The following is a 9905-nucleotide window of genomic DNA, read 5'->3' as shown; positions in this document are numbered from 1 at the left end:
CAGCTGGGGAAGTTTCCCATTAGCCTGGCTCCCCAGACCAGGAGAGACCGGCCCAGGGCAGTATGCAAAGCCCAGTGATACTAACGCCCACAGTGACTGTCCTGCAGCACGGGGCAAAGGTCTCAGGCCCCAGAGCCTTGGTACCTCCTCTGCTCCCAGGAGGAGACTAACGAAAAATAATTCCCCGAAATGAGGTAAACAGCCCCATGACTTGCAAAAGCAAATAAAATACAGGAGTTGGGTCACCATCTCCTTGTGCTTAGATCAGGGGGCTGGAGCCAGGACTCCTGGGTTCTAGCCCTAGATTTGCTGCTTCCAGGGCAAATCACTGGGGGCAGTGAGGCTGTAGGAGTGCCAGGGGTTGTTGTGGGGTCACTCCCCGCAAAGGGAGAGGGGCGGGAAGGGGTTAATTCATGAAATCCAGAAAGTGATTAAAGTTCCCAGCCGGACAGACAAGTCCCTGAGCTCCAGGAAGGGGTCTCGGGCCTGGGGGCTGCAGGTCCGACTAGAGCTAAGGGCGCTGCTGGGTCACTGTGTGTAGTGGGGGGCTGAGAGCCCCTGAGCCGAACTGTGACCCCTTCCCCTAGTGCCACCCGCCCCCAGCCCGGGGGTGCGGCCCCCCGAGTTCCAGCCTCGGAACACACGGACCAGCTGACCCCAGAGAGGCGGGGCCAGAGACCGGCCGAGCTAATGGCGGCTCCGCCCATTACAGCCCCGGGGCCCAGGTCTCATCCCGCCCCCCCGGCTCAGACATTCGGTTCCCCTTCGCCAGCCGGCCCAGCGGGTTCTGCCCAGCGACCGGTGACGGAGGCGGGGCTGCGCGCCGCTATTGGCGGGATGGTCCCCTCTCAGCCAATCCCTGTAGACTGGAGGCTCACACGGCCAGTAGCTGGGAGCTGGAGTCCGGTCTCAGCGCCCCGCGGGGTTCTCGGGTTGTGGGGCCGAGACCGGGCATGGCCCTGGCGCTGCGCCTGCTGCTGCTGGGGGCTGTAGCCCTGCCGGGGGGCCACTGCCGTGAGTATCGGGGGGAGACCCCGGGGAGGGGGGAGCTGGGTGTGGGGGGGGCAGTCGGGCTGGGGGGCGCAGGGAGGGGGAGCTGGGTGTCGGGGGACAGCCGGGGAGGGGGGAGCTGGGTGTGGGGGGGCAGCCGGGCTGGGGGGTGCAGGGAGTTGTGTGTCGGGGGGGGGGCAGTCGGGCTGGGGGGCGCAGGAGGGGGGAGCTGGGTGTCGGGGGGCAGTCGGGTTGGGGGGCGCAGGGAGAGGGGAGCTGGGTGTCGGGCAGCAGTCGGGCTGGGGGGTGCAGGGAGGGGGGAGCTGGGTGTGGGGGGGCAGTCGGGCTGGGGGCGCAGGGAGGGGGGAGCTGGGTGTGAGGGGGGCAGTCGGGCTGGGGGGCGCAGGGAGGGGGGAGCTGGGTGTGGGGGGGCAGTCGGGTTGGGGGCGCAGGGAGAGGGGAGCTGGGTGTCGGGGAGCAATCGGGCTGGGGGGTGCAGGGAGGGGGGAGCTGGGTGTGGGGGGGCAGTCGGGTTGGGGGTGCAGGGAGGGGGGAGCTGGGTGTGGGGGGGCAGTTCTGGGCTCTGCTTTCAGAGGTGTCAGGATAACCACACCGCTCCCCCCACCCCCCAGCACTGAGCGATCACTGACATGGAACGGTGACGTTGCTATAGTGACTGGGGGGTCCTGGCCCCCTTGTGCCAGGTGCTGCCAGGGTCGCTGCTGGGACACTGTGTGTAGTGGGGTGCTGAGAGCCACCGAACTGTAACCCCTTCATCTAATGCCAACCTCACCCAGCCAGGGGATGAGGCTTCGTTGGGGCCAGAGCACCCATGGGTGCTGCACACACTGACAAGCCCGTCGCAGCCCCGTGAGGTGCTCAGACTGGGAAATCCCCGGGTCCAGGCAGTGCCCAGGCTGTTTCATTCCCCGCGTCTCAGGGCAGGGCGGAGCTTTCAGACATGATTCTTCCTGTTTGCAGAGCTCAGGTTGAGGGAGAGGGAGTAAATTAGACGACCCCACCCCCACACACACCCATAGACCAGGGTTAAATGAAGGGAAAAGGCTTCTTGGATCTCTGACCTTTCATGGCTCCCAGAAGGTTCTTCACGCTGGGTTTCACCCCAGTGCCTGGAACTCCTGAGTGTGGTTTGTCCTTGGCTACGTACGGCTAAATTGTGTCAGCACCAGTCCAGTTGTACTCCCAGTCAGCAATGGCAATGGGTTGTATCTGTAGTGGAAGAAGGTCGTTAGAGGTGTCATCCTAGAGAGGAGATGTTAACTCCCCTCTGTCTCTGGTGGTGTTTTAGCACCCCAGGGCGAGGGGAGATCTAGAACCCTGGATCTGTGATTAATCAGGTCTTAGTTTGGGTGCGAGCTCCCGTTGCAGAGCACAGAACAGCTGCTGCGTTTGTACTGTTAGGATCTCCCGTAGCTGCCGGATAAAGAGCTTCCGGATCCCAGTAGGATGGGGTGAGGAGAGGGGAAGGCACATCCTGCTTTTCCTGGCATGGACTTGAATTTCCCTTGTTCTCCATGAGGCAGCAGCTCAGACGCTGGGCAGCTCAGCAGCCCGTATTGATCCGGGTGAGGCTGCGGGGTGGATTTGGGGTTTGTTTAAAATGGCTTAAGGCACTTTGGTGCCCTTGTGACACCTCAGTAACAGGTGTGGTTTGACCTAAACAGGGTTAGGCCCCAGTGCAGCCTGACCCTACTGGGTCATAGAAGATAAGGGTTGGAAGAGGGGAAAAGGACACTGCCCAACTTACTTGGGGTTTGCAAGAAGGCTGGCTAACCTAGTGAGGAGGGCTTTAAACTAGATTCGTTGGCGGGGGCGGGGGGTAAGGAGACCAAAGCCCTGAGGGAAGTGGGATACCAGGAGGAAGCACGAGCAGGAGAGCACAAGAGAGGAGGACTCGTGCTTCACACTGAGGGTATGTCTACACTACGAAATTAGTTCGAATTTATAGAAGCCGGTTTTATTGAAATCGGTTGTATACAGCCGATTGTGTATGTCCACACATAAAATGCTCTAGGTGCTCTAGTCGGCAGACCGCGTCCACAGTACGAGGCTAGCGTCGACTTCCGGAGCATTGCACTATGGGTAGCTATCCCACAGCTATCCCACAGTTCCCGCAGTCTCCGCCGCCCCTTGGAATTCTGGGTTGAGATCCCAATGCCCGGATGATGCAAAACAGTGTCGCGGGCGGTTCTGGGTACATGTCGTCAGGCCCCTCCCTCCCCCGTCACAGCAACGGCAGACAATAGATTCGCGCCTTTTTATCTGGGTTACCTGGGTTACCTGTGCAGACAACATGGAGCCCGCTCAGCACAGCTGAGCTCACCGTCACCATATGTCCTCTTGGTGCCGGCAGACGTGGGACTGCATTGCTACACAGCAGCAGCTGCTAACTGCCTTTTGGCGGTAGACGGTGCAGTAGACTGGTAGCCTTCATCGGCGATCTGGGTGCTGGCAGCCGTGGGGCTTGCCTTTTGGCAGTAAATGGTGTATTATGACTGTTAGCCGGTCTATTACAAGTCGGGTCATCGCACGTTAGCAGAGTCTTCCCCGAGCAGCCGATTGTGCAATAGGCCTGAAGACCATCGTCATACACCGCCCCGTATTTGCTGCCAAGCACCCAGAAAGATGCCGAGGGCTATCAGTCACGCTGCACCGTCGTCTTAAGATGTAAAAAAATAGATTTTCTCTGTATTCATTTGCTTCCCCCTCCCTCCGTCAAATCAACGGCCTGCTAAACCCAGGGTTTTCAGTTTAATCTTTGGGGGGGACCATTCTGTGTGACAGTTGTTTGTGTCTCTCCCTGATGCACAGCCACCGTTCTTTATTTTAATTCCCTGTGCCTGTACGCCATGTCGTCACTCGGCCCCCCTCCCTCCTTCCCCTAGGCCGTCAGATACTACGTTTGCGCCACAGCTCGAGCCGAGAAGCGGTTCGCGCCTTTTCTTTGAATTCTGGGTTGAGATCCCAATGCCCGGATGATGCAAAACAGTGTCGCGGGCGGTTCTGGGTACATGTCGTCAGGCCCCTCCCCCCTCGTCACAGCAACGGCAGACAATAGATTCGCGCCTATTTACCTGGGTTACCTGTGCAGACAACATACCACGGCAAGCATGGAGCCCGCTCAGCTCAGCTGAGCTCACCGTCACCATATGTCCTCTGGGTGCCGGCAGACGTGGGACTGCATTGCTACACAGCAGCAACTGCTAACTGCCTTTTGGCGGTAGACAGTGTAGCATGAGTAATAGCCGTGGGGCTGGCAGCCGTAGTGCTGCATTGCACCAGCCCCTTCCAGGCGATGGCATATTATGACTGGTACCCATCGTCGTCATACTGGTATGGCTGTCAATCATGGCCACCTGGGCAGACATGCTACTGTTTTGATGATGACGGTTACCAGTCATAATATACTATTTTCTGCCAATTGCCCAGTATTGTCTGCTAAGCACCCAGAAGAGGCCGAGGGCGATGCTGGGTGCTGGCGGACGTGGGGCTGGCAGACGTGGGGCTGCATTGCTACACAGCAGCAGCCCCTTGCCTTTTGGCAGATGATGGTATTTTATGATTGGTAACCATCATCGTCGTATTGGTATGGCTGTCACTCATGCTGCAGCGTCGGCTGCCACCTTAAGATGTAAAAAATAGATTTGTTCTGTGTTCATTTGCTTCCCCTTCCTCCGTGAAATCAACGGCCTGCTAAGCCCAGGGTTTCCAGTTTAATCTTTGGGGGCACCATTCTGTGTGACAGTTGTTTGTGTTTCTCCCTGTTCCTGTACCTGTACGCCATGTCGTCACTCGGCCCTCCCTCCCTCCCTCCCGCCCTCCTTCTCCTGGTCCATCAGATACTACTTTCGCGCCTTTTTTCTGACCAGGCGCCATAGCTAGCACTGGGATCATGGAGCCCGCTCAGATCACCGCGGCAATTATGAGCACTATGAACACCACGCGCATTGTCCTGGAGTATATGCAGAGCCAGGACATGCCAAGGCGAAACCCGGACCAGGCGAGGAGGCGATTGCAGCGCGGCGACGAGAGTGATGAGGAAATTGACATGGCCATAGACCTCTCACAAGGCACAGGCCCCAGCAATGTGGAAATCATGGTGTTACTGGGGCAGGTTGATACCGTGGAACGCCGATTCTGGGCCCGGGAAACAAGCACAGACTGGTGGGACCGCATCGTGCTGCAGGTATGGGACGATTCCCAGTGGCTGCGAAACTTTCGCATGCGTAAGGGCACTTTCATGGAACTTTGTGACTTGCTTTCCCCTGCCCTGAAACGCCAGAATACCAAGATGAGAGCAGCCCTCACAGTTGAGAAGCGTGTGGCGATAGCCCTGTGGAAGCTTGCAACGCCAGACAGCTACCGGTCAGTCGGGAATCAATTTGGAGTGGGCAAATCTACTGTGGGGGCTGCTGTGATCCAATTTGCCAGGGCAATGAAAGACCTGGTGATAGCAAGGGTAGTGACTCTGGGCAACGTGCAGTCAATAGTGGATGGTTTTGCTGAAATGGGATTCCCAAACTGTGGCGGGGCCATAGACGGAACCCATATCCCTATCTTGTCACCGGAGCACCAAGCCACCGACTACGTAAACCGCAAGGGGTACTTTTCAATGCTGCTGCAAGCCCTAGTGGATCACAAGGGACGTTTCACCAACATCAACGTGGGATGGCCGGGAAAGGTACATGATGCTCGCGTCTTCAGGAACTCTGCTCTGTTTCGAAAGCTGGAGGAAGGGACTTTCTTCCCGGACCAGAAAGTGACCATTGGGGATGTTGAAATGCCTATCGTGATCCTTGGGGACCCAGCCTACCCCTTAATGCCATGGCTCATGAAGCCGTACACAGGCAGCCTGGACAGGAGTCAGGACCTGTTCAACTACAGGCTGAGCAAGTGCCGAATGGTGGTGGAATGTGCATTTGGACGTTTAAAAGCGTGCTGGCGCAGTTTACTGACTCGCTCAGACCTCAGCGAAAAGAATATCCCCATTGTTATTGTTGCTTGCTGTGCGCTCCACAATATCTGTGAGAGTAAGGGGGAGACCTTTATGGCGGGGTGGGAGGTTGAGGCAACTCGCCTGGCTGCTGATTACGCGCAGCCAGACACCAGGGCGGTTAGAGGAGCACAGCAGGGCGCGGTGCGCATCAGAGAAGCTTTGAAAACGAGTTTTGTGACTGGCCAGGCTACTGTGTGAAACTTCTGTTTGTTTCTCCTTGATGAACCCTCCAACCCCCCCCCCCCCCCGACCCGGTTCACTCTACTTCCCTGTAAACCAACCACCCCACCCCACCCTCCCCTCCCCTCCCGCTTGCAGAGGCAATAAAGTCATTGTTTTTTCACATTCATGCATTCTTTATTAGTTCCTTACAGAGGTAGGGGGATAATTGCCAAGGTAGCTGGGATGGGTGGGGGAGGAGGGATGGAAAAGGACATACTGCATTTTAAAACTTTAACTCTTATTGAAGCCCAGCCTTCTGATGCTTGGGCGATCATCTGGGGTGGAGTGACTGGGTGGACGGAGGCCCCCCCACCGTGTTCTTGGGCGTCTGGGTGAGGAGGCTATGGAACTTGGGGAGGAGGGCTGTTGGTTACACAGGGGCTGTAGCGGCGGTCTCTGCTCCTGCTGCCTTTCCTGCAACTCAACCATACGCTCGAGCATATCACTTTGATGCTCCAGCAGACGGAGCATTGCCTCTTGCCGTCTGTCTGCAAGCTGACGCCACCTATCGTCTTCAGCCCGCCACCTCTCCTCTCGTTCATGTTGGGCTTTTCTCATCTCCGACATTGACTGCCTCCACGCATTCTGCTGTGCTCTATCAGCGTGGGAGGACATCTGCAGCTCCGTGAACATCTCGTCCCTCGTCTTACGTTTTCTCTTTCTAATGTTCACGAGCCTCTGCGAAGGAGAAACATTTGCAGCTGGTGGAGGAGAAGGGAGAGGTGGTTAAAAAAGACACATTTTTGGGAACAATGGGTACACTCTTTCATTACAAGGTCGCATATTTCGGCTTGCAGGCAGCCATCGTAGGCCACAGTGTTTTGGCTATTTTAACCTTCTTAGCATGCGGGAAAGGTTGCAAACAGCAGCGCATTTCCCATAGCAAGGATGAATTGGGTTGTCCATTTAAAATGGGGTTTCAATGTAAAAGGAGGGGGCTGCGGTTTCCCGGTTAACATGCGGCACAAACACAAGTAAAGCCCCCCCCCACACACACACACACGATTCTCTGGGATGATCACTTCACCCCTCCCCCCCACCGCGTGGTTAACAGCGGGGAACATTTCTGGTCAGAATAGCAGGAACGGGCGCCTCTGAATGTCCCCCTTAATAAAATCACCCCATTTCAACCAGGAGAGCTTTCTGGAGATGTCCCTGGAGGATTTCCGCTCCATCCCCATACACGTTAACAGACTTGCTTGCTTTTTTTTTGTAATGTTTACAAATATTTACAAAGTTACACTCACCAGAGGTCTCCTGTGTGCCCTGAGGGTCTTGGGTGAGTTCGGGGGTTACTGGTTCCAGGTCCAGGTCCAGGGTCACAAACATATCCTGGCTGTTGGGGAAAACGGTTTCTCCGCTTCCTTGCTGCTGAGAGCTACCTACAGTACCTCCATCGTCATCTTCCTCGTTCCCCGAACCGTCTTCCCTGTGTGTTTCTCCAGTGAGAGAGTCATAGCACACGGTTGGGGTAGTGGTGGCTGCACCCCCTAGGATCGCATGCAGCTCCGCGTAGTAGCGGCAAGTTTGCGGCTCTGCTCCGGACCTTCCGTTTGCTTCTCTGGCTTTGTGGTAGGCTTGCCGTAGCTCCTTAATTTTCACGCGGCACTGCTGTGTGTCCCTGTTATGGCCTCGGTCCTTCATGGCCTTGGAGATCTTTTCTAATACTTTTCCATTTCTTTTACTGCTACGGAGTTCAGCTATCACTGCTTCATCTCCCCATATGGCGAGCAGATCTCGTACCTCCCGTTCGGTCCATGCTGGAGCTCTTTTGCGATCCTGGGAGGACTCCATGACGGTTACCTGTGCTGATGAGCTCTGCGTGGTCACCTGTGCTCTCCACGCTGGGCAAACAGGAAATGAAATTCAAACCTTCGCGGGTCTTTTCCTGTCTACCTGGTCAGTGCATCTGAGTTGAGAGCGCTGTCCAGAGCGGTCACAATGAAGCACTGTGGGATAGCTCCCGGAGGCCAATAACATCGAATTCCGTCCACACTACCCCAATTCCGACCCGCAAAGGCCGGTTTTATCGCTAATCCCCTCGTCGGAGGTGGTGTAAAGAAACCGGTTTAAAGGGCCCTTTAAGTCGAAAGAAAGGGCCTCGTTGTGTGGACGTGTCCAGGCTTAATTCGGTTTAACGCTGCTAAAGTCGACCTAAACCCGTAGTGTAGACCAGGCCTGAGAAAGCAGGACGATTGGCGAGTTATCTTAAGTGCCTATACACAAATGCAAGAAGCCTGGGAAACAGGCAGGGAGAACTGGAAGTCCTGGCACAGTCAAGGAATTATGATGTGATTGGAATAACAGAGACTTGGTGGGATAACACATGATTGGAGCACTGTCATGGATGGATATAAACTGTTGAGGAAGGACAGGCAGGGCAGAAAAGGTGGGGGAGTTGCATTGTATGTAAGAGAGCAATATGACTGCTCAGAGCTCCAGTATGAAACTGCAGATAAACCTGGGAGTCTCTGGATTCAGTTTAGAAGTGTGAGCAACAAGGGTGATGTCATGGTGGGAGTCTGCTATAGACCACCAGACCGGGGGATGAGGTGGATGAGGCTTTCTTCAGGCAACTACCAGAAGGTACTAGATCACAGGCCCTGGTTCTCATGTGGGACTTCAGTCACCCCGATATCTGCTGGGAGAGCAATACAGCAGTGCACAGACAATCCAGGAAGTTTTTAGAAAGTGTAGGGGACAATTTCCTGGTGCAAGTGCTGGAGGAACCAATTAGGGGCAGAGCTCTTCTTGACCTGCTGCTCACAAACAGGGAAGAATTAGTAGGGGAAGCTGTGACGTTATTGACATAAACTGGGACCATGTAGATCATTGTTGCAACCAAGGTCCTGTAGTGGCACCCAAATCTTGTATAAAGGGGGTCAAATGGGGTGTCTAGGACAAGGTTATGGTTTACTGGTTATGATTATGCTGTCTATATGTGTGTATCAGTTTTGTAGTCGAAGTTATGAATATTGGCTCTATACTGTCTGTATGGCAAACTTATGCTATGCTTCTGGGTGACATCCCAGACAAGCTGAGATTAGCTCTGCCTAGCCTGCTTGATGGCCCATTAAGGACCATCAGCTATACAATGGACCCATTGAGAGAAGGCAGATACGCCTTGTACCTCAGCAAAGTATGCAGGGACTGGCCCATGTGACTCCAGACTCCATGTTGCTGTAATTTTCCGCAGTAAGATCAAAGAGGTGTTCTTACACCTGGAAAAGACTATATAAGGCTGATGCCTGATCTCCATCTGGTCTTCAATCCTGCTTCTTACCTCTGGAGGAACTTTGCTACAAGCTGAAGCTTTGAACAAAGGACTGAGGACCCATCCCAGCGGGGGATGTATTCCAGAGACTTGATTTGAACCTGCAGTTTATTCCATCGCTGCTGCAAGCCTGAACCAAGAACTTTGCCATTACTGTATGTAATTGATTCCATTTAACCAATTCTAACTCTCATCTCTATCTTTTTCCTTTTATGAATAAACCTTTAGATTTTAGATTCTAAAGGATTGGCAACAGCGTGATTTGTGGGTAAGATCTGATTTATATATTGACCTGGGTCTGGGGCTTGGTCCTTTGGGATCAGGAGAACCTTTTTCTTTTACTGGGGTATTGGTTTTCATAACCATTTGTCCCTATAACGAGTGGTACTGGTGGTAATACTG

At 54.9% G+C, this 9905-nt stretch overlaps 1 pseudogene; it reads left to right on the top strand.

Moving 5' to 3' along the window:
• The first annotated feature begins 848 nt into the window (after positions 1 to 848).
• LOC135978093 (class I histocompatibility antigen, F10 alpha chain-like) overlaps positions 849 to 9905 on the top strand; it is a 46317-nt pseudogene continuing 37260 nt past the window's right edge.

This window comes from Chrysemys picta, unplaced genomic scaffold (assembly GCF_011386835.1).
Source record: "Chrysemys picta bellii isolate R12L10 unplaced genomic scaffold, ASM1138683v2 scaf114, whole genome shotgun sequence".
Classification (NCBI taxonomy): domain Eukaryota; kingdom Metazoa; phylum Chordata; order Testudines; family Emydidae; genus Chrysemys; species Chrysemys picta.
The sequence above is the reverse complement of the archived record's forward strand: the minus strand, read 5'-3'. Positions and strand labels throughout refer to the sequence as shown.